The 15,666-nt window shown below is 42.4% G+C and overlaps 1 protein-coding gene across 2 annotated transcripts in view; it reads left to right on the top strand.

Moving 5' to 3' along the window:
* Window positions 1–15,666, top strand: part of Cnksr3 (CNKSR family member 3) — a 96,531-nt gene that overhangs the window by 43,697 nt on the left and 37,168 nt on the right. The window lies entirely within an intron of this gene.

Raw genomic sequence — 15,666 nt, 5'->3', positions numbered from 1 at the left:
AATGGGGCAGGCTAGGTTTGGGAGGTCTAGAGCCTTGCAGCAAACATGTCCCTGGTTGAGAATTCCAGCTGGGATACTTTGCTGACCAGTCAGAAACCTGGGAGGAGGGCATCGGACTGCTGTGTGGTGGATAATTGGATCTCCGCGCTGCTAAGGTTTCCTTGTTTTTTTTATTTTTATTTTTTTCCCTCTCTTCAGCCATCCTTTCGTGGATCTACTTGCTAGTTCCTAGCTTTTTCACATGACCTATCTTCTCCTTGTAAAGTGAACCCTGTGCTTGGTTTCTTGGTGGTTGTTTATGTCTTCCGATGTCTTTGGGATGACGTCAACCTCAGAGGGCATTGGTTTACTAGCAAGCAAGCGGAGCTTGCTTTGGGGACATGCCAGTTTTTCTTTTACAGTGCTGCTCATAAGAAATTCAAGCTGTGGATAGGTTGGATGCTACATGCTCTTCAGTCACGTGCAAACCAGCTTCTCCCAAATGACTACGGCTCCAGACTTTTACTTTGTCTTCGCTGTTAATATTTTTGCAGCTTCTCTAAAAAAATGGCCAATGGTGTGTTCTTCCCCGTCCATTCCCTCAACAAAGGGAGAGCGCTTTGGTGCTTCTTTTTTTTTTTTTTTTTTTTTTTTTTTTATTGTAAAGCTACTATACAGAGGGTCAGGTCACAGTTACATGAGTGAGGTTATGAGTACACTTCCTCTTGAACATTGTTACCCCCTCCATTGTTTTCCCCCTACCATCCCCTCCCTCCCTCCCTTCCCCGAGGTTCTTTTTTTTTTTTTTTTTTTGATTGTGATTAAATGATTACATAATTTCAAAGTCACAAGTTCATTCTAACTTCCCTGGAGCAAATTGTCTACCACAGTCTGTAATATATAACAGTGTTCACATGTTATATACCATATTTGTGATCAGCAGCATGAGGATATTTAGTAGTGGTTCAACCAGATGAGCGGGAGTTCTTTGTTTCTTAAGTCCTGTTAGTTTTGTCGTATCACTAACCTTTTGGATTTAGCATCCACTTATGAGGGAGACCATGTACCGTTTGTCTCTTCGTTCTTGGCTTACCTCGCTCAACATGATTCCTTCTAGCTCCATCCATTTCCCTGCAAATGCCATTATTTTGTCATTTCTAATGGCTGCATAATATTCCATTGTGTATAGATACCACAATTTTTGGATCCATTCATCTGTGGTGGGGCACCTAGGTTGTTTCCATATCCTAGCTATTGCGAACAGTGCTGCGATAAACATGGAGGTGCACGTGTCCTTGTATATTGGTTCCTGTTGTTCAGGGTAGATGCCTAGAAGTGGTATGACTGGGTCGTAAGGGAGGTCAATCTTTAGCTTTCTAAGGACCCTCCAGACTGCTTTCCAAAGTGGTTGTATAAGTGTACATTCCCACCAGCAGTGTAATAGGGTTCCTCTTTCTCCACATCCCCTCCAGCATTTGTCGTTGGCTGATTTGTGGATGTGGGACATTCTGACTGGGGTAAGGTGGTATCTCAGGGTTGTCTTTATTTGCATTTCCTTCACCACCAGGGATGATGAACATTTCCTCATGTGTTTCTTTGCCATTTTTATTTCTTCATTTGAGAAGTCCCTCTTTAGTTCCCTTGCCCATTTAGTAATTGGTTTGTTAGGTTTGGGAGGGATTAGTTTCTTGAGTTCCCTGTATATACAGGATGTTAACCCCTTGTCTGATATATTGCTGGTAAATATTTTTTCCCAATTAGTTGGTTGTCTTTCTAGCTTAGTTGCGATAGATTTAGCTGTGCAGAAGCTTTTTATTTTAAGGTAGTCCCATTTGTCGAGTCTCTCTCCAACTTGTTGTGACCCTGGGACTCTGTTCAGGAAGTTCCTTCCTGTGCCTATTAGTTCAAGTGTCTCTCCTACTCTGTCCTGCAGTAGTTTCAGAGATTCAGGTTTAATGTTAAGGTCTTTAATCCATTTTGAGTTGATGTTGGTGCATGGTGATAGGCTGGGGTCCACTTTTAGTTTTCTGCATGTGGCTGCCCAGTTTTCCCAGCACCAGCGGTTGAAGAGGCTGTGTTTCTTCCATTGTATGTCTTTGGCTCCTTTGTCGAATATCAGCTGGCTGTAGGCCTGTGGATTTATATCTGGATCTTCTATTCTGTTCCATTGGTCTTCGGGTCTGTTTTTGTGCCAGTACCATGCTGTCTTTGTGATTATAGCTCTGTAGTAGAGTTTGAAGTTCGGCATGGATAGCCCTCCCATATTGTCTTTATCCCCTAGAATTGTTTTGGCTATTCTAGGTCTTTTGTTGTTCCATATAAATTTTTGGACTGTTTTCTGTATTTCAGTGATGTACGTCATTGGGATTTTAATAGGAATTGCATTGAATTTGTATATTAATTTTGGAAGTATCACCATCTTTACTATATTAAGTCGGCCTATCCAGGAGCATGGGAGGTCTTTCCATTTCCTAGTGTCTTCTGCAATTTCTTTCTTTAACTTTTTATAGTTCTCATTAAATAGTTCTTTTACATCTTTGGTTAGGTTAATTCCTAAATATTTTATTTTTTGGGAGGTTATTGTGAATGGGGTTGCTCCCTTTATTTCCCTCTCTTCCTGTGCGTTATCAGTGTATAGGAAGGCAACTGATTTTTGTGGGTTTATTTTGTATCCTGCTATTTTGCCGAAGTGACTTATGATTTCTAAAAGTTTGGGGATGGAGTTTTTGGGATCGTGGAGGTATAGTATCATGTCGTCTGCAAAAAGGGATAGTTTCACTTCTTCTTTCCCTATGCGGATCCCTTTAATGTCTTTTTCTTGCCTTATTGCCCTGGCTAAGGGTTCTAGGACTATGTTGAAGAGGAGTGGAGACAGTGGACATCCTTGCCTTGTTCCTGTTTTTAGGAGGATTGGTTGTAGCTTTTCCCCATTAAGTATAATATTGGCTATTGGTCTGTCATAAATGGCTTTTATTGTTTTTAGAAATGTTCCTTCTATTCCTATTTTCTCCAGAGCTTTTAGCATGAATGAATGTTGAATTTTATCAAAGGCCTTTTCTGCATCTGTGGCGATAATCATGTGATTCTTGACCTTGGCTCTGTTGATATGCTGGATTACATTTATTGACTTACGTATGTTAAACCATCCCTGTGTCTCTGGGATGAAGCCTACCTGATCATAGTGTATTATTTTTTTTATGTGTTTCTGGATTCTGTTAGCTAGAATCTTGTTAAGGATCTTTGCATCTGTGTTCATCAAGGAGATTGGCCTGTAATTCTCCTTTTTAGTTGGGTCTTTGCCTGGTTTGGGGATGAGTGTGATATTGGCTTCGTAGAATGAGTTTGGGATAGCTCCCTCCTTCTCTGTTTCTCTGAAGAGCTTGAGGAGTATGGGTATTAGTTCTTCTTTAAAGGTCTTATAGAATTCTGCTGTGAATCCATCTGGTCCTGGGCTTTTTTTTGTTGGAAGACTTTTGATAGCTTCCTGTATCTCATTATAGGATATTGGCTTATTTAATTGGTTAACTTCTTCTTTGCTCAGTTTGGGTAACTTGTATTTCTCTAAAAATGCATCCATTTCCGCCAGATTTTCTTCCTTTAGAGAGTATAGCTTTTGAAAGTAGTCTGTTAGAATTGTTTGGATATCTTGGGTACGTGTTGTGATGTTTCCCGTGGCATCCCTAATCCTATTAATATGGGTTTCCTCTCTTCTTTTTTTAATTAATCTTGCCAACGGGCCATCAATTTTGTTTATTTTTTCAAAGAACCAGCTTTTTGTTTGGTTTATTTTGGTTATGGTTTTCTGATTTTCTAATTGGTTAATCTCTGCTCTCAATTTGGTTATCTGGCTTCGTCTAGTAGCTTTAGGTCCCATTTTTTCTTGTTTTTCTAGCTGTTTTAGTTGCAACATGAGATTATTTACTTGGTCTGTCTCCATTCTCTTGATGTGGGCACTGAGGGCAATAAATTTGCCCCTCAGGACTGCTTTTGCTGTGTCCCACAAGTTTCTTTGTGAGGTGTTTTCATTTTCATTGAGTTCTAGGAAATGCTTTATTTCTTCTCTGATCTCTTCTGTTACCCAGGCCTTGTTAAGGAGTGTGCTGTTCAATTTCCATGTATTAGAGAAATTTCTGCGGTATGCTTTGTTATTGAGAGCTAGCTTGATTCCACTGTGGTCAGATAGGATACAGGGGATTATGTCGATCCCTTTGTATTTGCTTAAGTTCCTTGAATGAACTATGATATGGTCTATTTTGGAGAAAGTTCCATGAGCTGCTGAGAAGAATGTGTACTGTGTTGTTTTAGGGTGAAATACTCGGTAGATGTCAGTTAATTCCGCTTGAAGTATGGCCTCACTTAATTCGGTAGCTTCTTTGCCAATCCTCTGGTTGGTAGACCTGTCCTTTGGTGAGAGTGGCGTGTTAAAGTCTCCTAGTATTATCGTATTGGGATCTATTTTATTCTGTAAGTTTGAGAGCATTTGTTTAACATATCTGGGTGCACCGATATTTGGGGCATATAAGTTGATGATGGTTATATCCTCCTCTTGGATTGTTCCCTTTATTAATATGTAATGTCCGTCCTTGTCTTTCTGTACTGATTTTAATGAAAAGTTTATTTTGTCAGATATCAGGATAGCTACACCTGCTTTCTTATTGGGGGAATTTGATTGGTAGATCCTTTTCCACCCCTTCACTCTGAGTTTGTTTGTATGTTTGGCTGAGAGGTGGGTCTCCTGAAGGCAACAGATGGATGGGTCTTGTTTTCTGATCCAGTCCTCAGTTCGTTTTCTTTTAATTGGCGAATTCAGCCCATTTATATTAAGAGAAAGTATAGAGAGATGCATTGTTGTCCCTGCCATTCCGTTTTCCTAAGTTTTTCTTCTTTCCTTTCCTCCTGTGCTTGCTCAGTTAGACTTTGAGTAATGCCTGTTTGGGGCAGGTCCCAGTTCCTGGTTGCTTTCTTCAGGTTGTGTCCCCCCTCTTAGAATTCTTTGTAATGCTGGCTTAATGTTTATGTATTCATTTAGTTTTTCTTTGCTATTAAAAGTTTTCAGTTCTCCATCGAATGTGAATGCTAGCTTTGCCGGGTATATCAGTCTGGGTTGGCAGTTATTGGCTCTCAGGGCTCGTATGGTGCTTTCCCAGGCTTTTCTTGCATTCATTGTTTGTGTGGAGAGATCTGCAGTGATTCTAATTTTTTTCCCGTTGTAGTATAGCTCCTTCTTCATTTTTGCTGCATGCAGGATTGTTTCCTTATTATTCAGATCCATCATTGTTACTATTATGTGCCTAGAAGTGTTTCTCCTGGGATCTTGCTTGTTGGGTGTTCGATAAGCTTTTGTGATGTAGTTAAGATGGTCGTTTTTGAGGTGGGGAAAATTTTCATTGACTATCTTGTTAAATAGGTGTTGCATTCCCTTGCTCTGGAATTCCTCACCTTCGTCCACTCCGATTATGCGAAGGTTAAATTTTTTAGCATTATCTGCTTGCTCTTGAATTTCCCTTTGGTTTAATTTGAGTGATTTTTCCATATCTGTCACTTTTTGGTCCAGTTGGTGTATTCTGTCTTCTGTATCTGACACTCTACCTTCCATTTCATTCACTCTGTTGACCGTGGCTTCTATTGTGGTTTGCATGATGGAAATGGATCCCTTTATGGATTCAATGTTGGTTCTCAGAGTACTGATCTCACCTCTCAATGAGGTGATATCAGTATGCATTACCTCTAATTTGGCGTTTATCTCACTTCTTACTGAGGTTTGTGCAGCTTCTATTTTTGCATCCAATTTTTGTTTGATATCCTGTATATCTTTTGATAGTTCATCCTTGTGCTCTTTCAATTTCTGATCCATTTCTCGCTTTATTTCTTGAGTCATTGCCTCCAGCAACCCTTGGATGTAGTTTTTGTCTTCCATTCCTGCTTTGCTCCCACTGGGGCTCTCCCCTGCGTGGCTGCTGGCTTTTGAGGTGAGCTTGCTGTCCTGGGTAGTGGTAAACCTTGTGATTTTTCTCTGTGATTTTCGCATGGGGGTTCAGGAGACTGCTCTTCAATCTTGTTTTGGTGTGTCTGTCTTTGCTTGGTTGCTGATTCTCTATTGGTAGAGAGAGTCTGTGCCTGATCTGGATTCTGTTGGGAGCCTATTTCCAGCTGCTATTCACTTAGGATTCTCAGCTCTCTGCTGTAGCAATTCCCGCCTTTGGAAGGGTTGAGCAGCCTAGACTGCTTGTGTTTGCTCCTGCGGGTGCTCTTGGGAAGATCAGATGCTCTGGATGCACTCTCCCAAATACTGGAGTCTGCTATGGGCTCCTGATGTGTTTTTGTTTGTTTTGGGCTGGTTGTGGGCTTGAACTCTAGGTTTGGGTGCTGTCCCTCAGCTCTTCAGCTCAGGGCTGGCACCCTACCATTTGAGCCACAGCCCCACTTCTGACCCTTTTTGCTTTGTTCAGGCGCCGGTCCCCTGGCCTGGTTCCGGCCCCAGCCTGGAGCGCGCTCGTTAGGCCTGTGCTAATGTGTATACCACCTTGGTTATGCAGCCTGGAGGACACAGTTCAAATTTCTTCTACTGTTGGTAGTCTTGACCCAGGGGCACTGTTCCTGGCTTGAGCATTTAAGCTCCCTTCCCGGGGCGCTCTTGCTCTGGCCTGGCCAGCAGAGTGTGCTCCACCGGCTGGTGGGGCTCTCGAACAGTTCCCAGTTTTAGTGGGTCCTGTGGTCCGGGTGTTGGGGTAGGGAGTCTAGGTCAGGGTCTGGGGATTCCCTCCAGCTCTGGTCTCCCTTGATGGATTCCCTGTCCCCTGATGGGTACTCACCCTGTAGGTCGTCAGTTGTTGTTGCAGTCCGTCAGTTGTTGTTGCAGTCCGAGTTCAGTTGGGGTGGTTGCGGGCTGGGTTGGGCGGTCCCCCGCCGGGTCGTTGCGATCGCGACAGGTCCCTTTGTGGCGCTGCTGGTGCCGGGCGGCTTTGGCGGGATGGAGCCTCTCCGCTCCGGTGGAGAGTGATGGGTGGGGTGGGATCCTCCTGGAGACTCCCGGCTGGTAGGTTTCTCTGTTCCTGGCGATCCGCTGTTCTGCAATCCGGTACCTGGTGATCTGCAAGCAGCCCCCTGTGTCTCTGTGGCTCCGGCAGCCCCCGCCGGGCCGGCTGGCCTGCGGCTTGGCGCACTGCCGCGCGGCCAGTAAAGGTTGGGGGAGGGGTCTTCGCTCTTCTCTGTTCTGAAATTCTTCTTTTCCTCTCTTTCTTTTTTTGTTATTTTCCACCTCTGGTTTTTCTCTGAGTGTTCGTCTTTTTGTTGTTGTCGGTCTCTTGGGGAGATTAAAGGTTGGAACTCGAACTCTCTTTTTGGTTGGAGAGAGCTGTGGCGTTTCCCTACTGCCCCGTCGCCATCTTGAGAGCTCTTCTCGCTTTGGTGCTTCTTAATCAGGCTTCCAGGGTCCTCAGTGGCTGGATCTTCATCACGTGTTAGGAGTTCACACAGTCACAACCAGAGGGCTTCGTGTGCGCACTGTCCTGAACTGGGTAGAAAAACCTGTCTTAACAGTGTTCCTCTGTGGGTTTCCTCAAAGACAAAGTTTTATTTATGTGCTCATCAATTTTAGCTCTGGAGATATTTAGAAGTAGTTTATTTCCTCTTTCACACGTTATTCTTGTACGTAAAGGTAATTTAGAAAGTTCAGCCATCACGCAGAAACATAGAATTCTCGACCTGCAAGAATCCAGGGCGCCGTTGATTTGGATGGAAGCCTGCTAGTTCCTGGAGAGGAAGTACGGAGCCTGGACTAGCACTACATAGATAGCAGGTGGAGTTGGTCCAGGGTAAGAAGTCAACTATGTTTCCATCGGAAGCAGGTGGAGGGGACAGCATTTTAGGGTGTATAGAAATGCTGATCCCACCATTGCAGTGTGGTCACATCACTGTTTGTTTATACTGGGCAAAACTCACAGAACTGTGTACTGGATGTGGTTTATTTTGCTGGGCATTGGTGGCTCTTGCCTGTAATCCTAAGTACTCAAGAGGCTGAGATCGGAGGATCTCAGTTTGAAGCCACTGGGTAGACAAATCTGCAAGGCTTTTATCTCCAATTAACTAGCAAAAAACTAGAACTAGGAGTGTGTCTCAAGTGTTAGAGCACCACTAGTAGTGAGTAAAAAAAAGTGAGCAGGAGCTTTAGTCCCTGAGTTCAAGCCCCAGCACTGCCACACAAAACAAAAAACAAAACACAACAACAACAAAACATGATTTTTTTTTTTGTTTGCTTGTTTCTTTTTTTTTTTTTTTTTTTATTGTAAAGCTACTATACAGAGGGTTACAGTTACATGAGTGAGGTTATGAGTATACTTCCTCTTGAACATTGTTACCCCCTCCATTGTTTTCCCCCTACCATCCCCTCCCTCCCTCCCTTCCCTGAGGTTCTTTTTTTTTTTTTTTTGATTGTGATTAAATGATTACATAATTTCAAAGTCACAAGTTCATTCTAACTTCCCTGGAGCAAATTGTCTACCACAGTCTGTAATATATAACAGTGTTCACATGTTATATACCATATTTGTGATCAGCAGCATGGGGATATTTAGTAGTGGTTCAACCAGATGAGCGGGAGTTCTTTGTTTCTTAAGTCCTGTTAGTTTTGTCGTATCACCTAACCTTTTGGATTTAGCATCCACTTATGAGGGAGACCATGTACCGTTTGTCTCTTCGTTCTTGGCTTACCTCGCTCAACATGATTCCTTCTAGCTCCATCCATTTCCCTGCAAATGCCATTATTTTGTCATTTCTAATGGCTGCATAATATTCCATTGTGTATAGATACCACAATTTTTGGATCCATTCATCTGTGGTGGGGCATCTAGGTTGTTTCCATATCCTAGCTATTGCGAACAGTGCTGCAATAAACATGGAGGTGCACGTGTCCTTGTATATTGGTTCCTGTTGTTCAGGGTAGATGCCTAGAAGTGGTATGACTGGGTCGTAAGGGAGGTCAATCTTTAGCTTTCTAAGGACCCTCCAGACTGCTTTCCAAAGTGGTTGTATAAGTGTACATTCCCACCAGCAGTGTAATAGGGTTCCTCTTTCTCCACATCCCCTCCAGCATTTGTCGTTGGCTGATTTGTGGATGTGGGACATTCTGACTGGGGTAAGGTGGTATCTCAGGGTTGTCTTTATTTGCATTTCCTTCACCACCAGGGATGATGAACATTTCCTCATGTGTTTCTTTGCCATCAAAACATGATTTTTTAATAGCCAGCAACTGACAAAATTGTAGTATTTAAACAAAATATTCTTTGCATTTAAGTGGCAAAAGCGGTCCATTTTATTGTGTATAAACTATTTCTCAGAGTGATTTAAAGAAAACCGTCAAGTAGATTAAATGCTGTAAGGAACTGTCCCAAAAACATGTTTAGATCTTTGATTGGGGAGGAAGGGGGTAACATTTCCTCTGCTTTTAAGTTCAGTCTAAGCATAGATAATGACTCTTTTAGCAAAGCAAAGACAAGAAAAAAAAAATGAAGGTCTACTTACTTTGAGACTAGACTGGTCTAGTCTGTTTTTCTGGCAGGAAGATTTATTATCACTTAGTACTCATCACTGCTATTAGCTACACCATGTCTACAAGCCTCCTTTATAAAGGGCCAAGCAGCGGGCCCTATAGTTTGTGTCTCAACTACTCAACGCTGCCATTGTTACACCAAAGCAGCCAGGCCTAAGACATAAATGGAAGGAGTGTGGGCAGTTTCCAATGGAGCTTTGCTTATAGAAACAGGCAGAAGCTGAACCTGTCCTGTGAGCCACATTTGCTGACCCACGAGTAGCGCTTCTGCTGCTGTTTTTGGAGAAAATCATCACAATGGGCATCCTGACACCCCTTCTCTCCCCCCTTACCGGGAGGAGGGAGGGATGTAAGTGGGTCTATAAAGAAGTCTGTAAGAGGGTAAGACCTAAAGAAGGTGGGATGTCTTGCTGAGCTGACGGATGGGGTGGGTTAGCTCTGGTGGAACCATAGAGGATTGGTGGAGAGGTAGGAGAAACTGAGTGTGGCAACCAGTTTTCAGATGACTATAGAAACTTGGGCAAAGGGTGAGTTGAGCTGTGATAGTGCAAATAGGAAAGAGGCGACTAAGTTGTATTAGTCAGCTTCCTGTGACGATCACAAAATACCTGAGACAATCAGTTTTCAAAAAGGAAATCATTATTTTGGTTCAAAGTGTGGGAGAGTTTGGTCCATGGTCAGTTGCTGTTTTTGGGTGGTGGGTGAGGCAGTTCAGCATGGAGTGAGTATGTGGTGAAAGATGGCTGCTATGCCCTTTAAGGTAGCCAGGGAGCAGAGAAATGTGAGAGAAGAAAGGACCTGGTCGCCAGTCTCTTTTTTCATGAGTAGGATGAAAGCCCTCCCCTCGTGGTTCATGTAGGTAGGCAGAAGTGTGTATTACAGGCTCTCAAATGTGCGAACACTTTCTAGGGCATGGAATAACACAGGCTGTTAAGATTTGATTTTTTTTTCCAGTTCAGTCTGTTCCAGACAAGGGGGTGTTTCTCTGGCAGCTTGAATTCTGAACACATTGGAAAACTGGAGACTGTATTATGAATAGATTTCATTTTTTCACCCCCCAAGTCCTTGGGCTTAAACTCAAGGCCTTAGCACTGTTCCTGAGCCTCTTTGTGCTCAAGCCTAGGGTTCTACTACTTGAGCCACAGCTCCACATCTGGCTCTTTCTGAACAGTTTATTGGAGATAAGAGTCTCACGGACTTTGCTATCTGGACTGGCTTCAAATCGTGATTCTCAGCTCTCATCCTCCTGAGTAGCTAGGATTACCGGTGTGAGCCACCGGTGCTAGGCAGATAGATTCCTTGTAATTGAAAAAAATTATAGCATATTTACTATGTGTCTCATTTTTTTTAAAATTTATTGTTACTATAGAGGTGATCTATTAAGGGGGCTACAGTTACATAAGTCAGGTAAAGAGTACATTTCCTTTTGGACAATGTTTTCTCCTAGTCCCATTCTGTTGTAAGCTCTTGATAATACAGATCTTTAGTTTCACTCAAGTTCTATGCTGAGAATGATACCCCTTTCTCCATCTTACAAACCAGCAGCAGGTAATTTCTTACCTACTTAGTGAGGACAGGCTGGGATTGAAAATCAGGGTCTTAGCCACCACTCTCCTATGTTTGAGGTGTGAGATGCCTTTTCCCCCTTCTTCATTCCTGCATTTGAGATTTCTTTGAAAGCTCAGGCCTGTTTATGAGCAGATTTACTGACGATAGGAAACCTGGCCCTTCTCTGACAGTGGCTGCATGCTGTAGTCCCTTCTCATTTCTCCCTTCACATTTCATTTTGTGTTGTTTAATTTGTGTAAAGACAGTGGGTTTAACCTAATTTTACTTAATTGCCTGTGTTCATGCTCTTGCTGGACATTTTTTTTTTTTAAATAAATTCTGGAAGCCAGAAACTGGTATACAGGTACTTTTCTGACAAATAAAAAAGGTGGTTTATTGCGGATTCTAGAACTGGAAGATTGCTTACTCCAAGATGCAGGCCTCCCCTCCTTCTGTGGGACTGTGTAGTAGTTTATATTAGCCAATGTCTAATTATACCCCAAACAACAGGGTAACTGAATAGTGGGTCACTATGTGATGGAATAATAAAATACTGGGACAGTGCTCTTTTTTGTTTGTGTTTGTTTGAAGTGCCACTACTGGAGCTTGAACTCAGGGCCTTTATGCTGTCCCTTAGCTTTTTCACTCAGTGCTGATACTCTACCCTTTGAGCCACAACTCCATTTCTGGATATTTTTTTTTGTTGGTTAATTGGAGATAAGAGTCTCACGGACTTTCCTGCTTGGTTTGACTTCCAACTGTGATTCTCAGATATCAGCCTCCCAAGCAGCTAGAATTACAGGTGTGAATTCCCCCCGCCTGGCTGGGATAGTGCTATTTTTTTTTAACCCAGCCTATTTGATATCTGTGTTCCCCAAAGGGAAACATGTTACACATGTCACATGTTACAACATGTTACATACAGAATATGTAAACATATATAAAACATATGTTTTAATGCAGTTGCCATATGATATTGTTGTTTGAAAATTCTACATTTCAGGGAATTTATGATTATTTATGGTTTACTAAGATTTTGGTCCGTCCTGTAGCCTCCAGTTCTCAATCTGATTATTTCAACCTTCTCCCATCCCCATCTCAACCTTCTTTTCTATGCTCCTGATATTTCCTGTGGGCTTCAATGCTACTATATCCTTAGTGTTGTTGTTGAGTAATTAAAGAACTCAGTGCTCGTCTTTATTTCATTCAGGGGTGATGTTTACTAAACAGCCATGGTACATGGTTACTTCACTGTGATTTTAATGCTCTAATTTATTCTGCACATGCAAACTGACACGAGTCTCTCAGTTTTGTGCTTTTGTTTTGAACAGTAAGTCAGCTCAGTGAGCATTGGTTTCCTTTCCACTCTTCCCTGGGCCTTGTTTGTTTTGTTTGGGAAAAAGTGTATCCCATGTGAGTGAAAATGAATTGAATTATAACTAGGTTTATACTCAGTTGCTTCATATCAAAGGAGCTGCGTGGCTGAAGCGACAGAATTTAGTTCCTCGTAATTCTGAGCCTCCTGTCCTTGGGCCAGTGGATATCCATCTTTTACCAGTGTCTTTCTTTGCTCTTCTCTGTGTGTTTGCCATCTAATTGCCTCTCCTCCAAGAACACCGCTCATATGTATTGAAGTTACTCTAATAACATAATTTTAATTGGGTTACTTGTTAAAAAAAATCTTTACTGTAAAAGTGATAAATGGGGTTACAGTTATATAAATCAGGTAATGAGTACATTTCTTTTTCTTTTCTTTTCTTTTCTTTTTTTTTTTTTTGTCGGTTGTGGGGCTTGAACTCTGGATCTTGGTACTATCCCTCAGGTCTTCAGCTCAAGGTGAGCTCTCTACCACTTGAGCCACAGTACCACTTCCGGCTTTCTGAGTGGTTCTTTGGAGATAAGAGACTCTCGGACTTTCCTGCCCAGGCTGGCTCTGAACCAAGTAACTAGGATTACAGGCGTGAGCCACCACGCCCGGCTGTACATTTCTTTTTAAACACTGTTACCCCTTCCTTGGTTTTCTCCCACTTACCGTTCCCTAATCCCCTCCCCTGACCAAACTGTAAAGTTCATTTCCAACATAGTGTCTGGTGAATACCATTGTTGCATTAGTTCATCCTTTGTCCTACTGTTTTTGTGTTTCCTGTTTCCTTCCATGGATCAGATAAACTTATATACAAGACAAAGGGTACAGAAAACTAAAACAGAGAAAAAAATAGAAGTAACTGCATACAGGACATAATAAGAACCTCTTGTTTCCAATTCTTGGAGTTGATTTTGATATGCTTCATTATCTGGGTTACTTGTTTAAAGACTGTCTCCAAATATATTCTGAGGTCTGGGGACCAATTTATGAAATTTTGAAGGGCACCATTCACCCATAGCCTGTCTACAAGAGTTGTCTAAAATAACATACTTGACCTTGAGGACCAGTTAAAACAACAACAACAACGATGTAAAGCATTCTGGAGAGGACCACATCTTGCAAGACTGAAGAATGTGGGGTCTGCTCACTGAGCTGGCTAAGTGATGTAGGGTAAAATTCATAGCAATTCATCTTTCCTGTGCACATTCCTTGACTTTGAACTCGCTGAGATCCAGTTCTCTTAAGTACTTCTAATCCTTTGTGATGCTGTTTTAATAACTGTTTTATAATTAGACCTCACTGCTTATTTGTAGAGATTCCTTGAGAAGCATGTCTATACATCCCCTGCTCGACTCCCATGTTGATCAGGTAGAATGCAGAAGAGCAAGGCTTGTGGCCAACAGACCTTGCTTTGAATTTGAGTACTCATGTATCCCAGTTGAAAAGGAAAACACTGCAAAAAGCTCTCTCTTGGCATTTTACAAGCCAGGTGAACAGTAGATGGATTATATACCCTCTAGGAGTCTTTTTTTTTTTTTTTTTTTGGGTCTGGTTGTGGGGCCTGAACTCTGGGCCTGAGTGCTGTCCCTCAGCTCTTCAGCTCAAGGCTAGTGCTCTACCACTTGAGCCACAGCGCCACTTCCGGCTTTTTTTTCTTTTTGCTTATGTGGTACTGAGGAATCGAACCCAGGGCCTCAGGCATGCAAGGCAAGTGCTCTACCACTGAGCCAACTTCCCAGCCCCCCTCTAGGAGTCTTAATTCTTCATCTATAACACAAAGTCAGGGTAGATAGAAGGTTTTCCCTTGTCACTGTTGCCACTGTAAGTAATACTCCCCCTGTGTGGGAAACACAGGGGGCCTGGTGTTTTGTTGGCCTCCACTACCCAGGTAGGGCATCAGTCTCTAAACACTGCTGACTCTCCTGGCTTCTTCTAGCTGCCAGACTCCATACCGCAGAAGCCACTGCAGCTTGCGGCTGTTAGATTGGACTGGATTGATAGCAATGACCCTGACCTTAATTGCTGTGTGGCACAGCCTCCCTGATAGACAGATGCCAGTTCAGGGAGTATGGGTCGGTTCCACTGACTATCAGTTGAACCTGATAGCTCCAAATGGTTATCACAAGATCACTCTCCTTCCCACGGTCGTACCAGGAGGCGAATGGTGCCAGAGTGTGGGACAGATGTAATCTATCCTTATGCATGATTTGAAGATGTGTGGGCATTCATGTTGCCAAAAATGAGTTCTGGACCTGTGTCTCTCATTTCTAACCCAGAAAAAGCCCCATCTACCTGAGATGGTTTTTTGAGAAGGTTAAATGAAATAATTGTACATGCACTTGTATATGTGCACATGTCTGTGAGTGCATATGTATGTACATGTATGTGTATGTGTTTTTGTGTATGTTGGATAAGGGAGATAGCAATGTGTCTTCCACCTACATTGTTCCAGTTAAATTCAATGTTTTTTGGTCATATTGGGATTGAGTATATAAATCAAGTATTTACAAATACTCAGGTGATGGTTATTCTTTGTCTTGTATGATCAGTTGATTTAGGGCATGATTTTGTTTCATTAAAGCCATTAGAAAAGACAGGCAGTAGTGGCTCATGCTTGTAGTCTTAGCTACTCAGAAGACTGAGATCTTAGGATTGTGGTTCAAATCTAGTCTGGGCAGGAAAGTCCTTGAGACTTTCATCTCCATTTAACCATCAAAAAACCCAGAAGTGGAGCTGTGGCTCAAGTGGTAAGAGTACTAGCCTTTAGCAAAAACAAAAAAACCTCTAAAGACAATGCCCAGACCCTGAGCTCAAGCCCCAGGACTGGTACCAAAACAACAAACAACAACAAAAATCCAAAACCAAAAAGCAAACCATCACCACCAACAAAACCAATAAAAAACCCCACCCATCCAACCAACCAATCGCCCCCAGCTAATATTAGAAGAGGTGGAATAGAGGTGGAATTTCTATTTATAGAAATAAAGATTCTCCAGTTCTCTTTGGCTCATCTATGCTAGCCATTATATAAAAACATTAAAACAGGACACTGGTGATAGTAGAAGTTGCCTGGAAAATTTGCCGTGGCTAACCTCGTTACCATTGCCTTCCTGTAGGCCTTCTGCTTGTATCTTCTCCTTTGGAGTCGAACTTTCTCAGTTATAAAGGACGGAAACTCAACATAAGTACTAATAGGCTAGAAAGGAAAGTTGTTTCCGTTCAAATA

This window comes from Dipodomys spectabilis, unplaced genomic scaffold, assembly GCF_019054845.1.
Source record: "Dipodomys spectabilis isolate Male_0828 unplaced genomic scaffold, ASM1905484v1 ptg000001l, whole genome shotgun sequence".
NCBI lineage: Eukaryota > Metazoa > Chordata > Mammalia > Rodentia > Heteromyidae > Dipodomys > Dipodomys spectabilis.
This window is presented reverse-complemented; position numbering and strand designations above follow the sequence as displayed.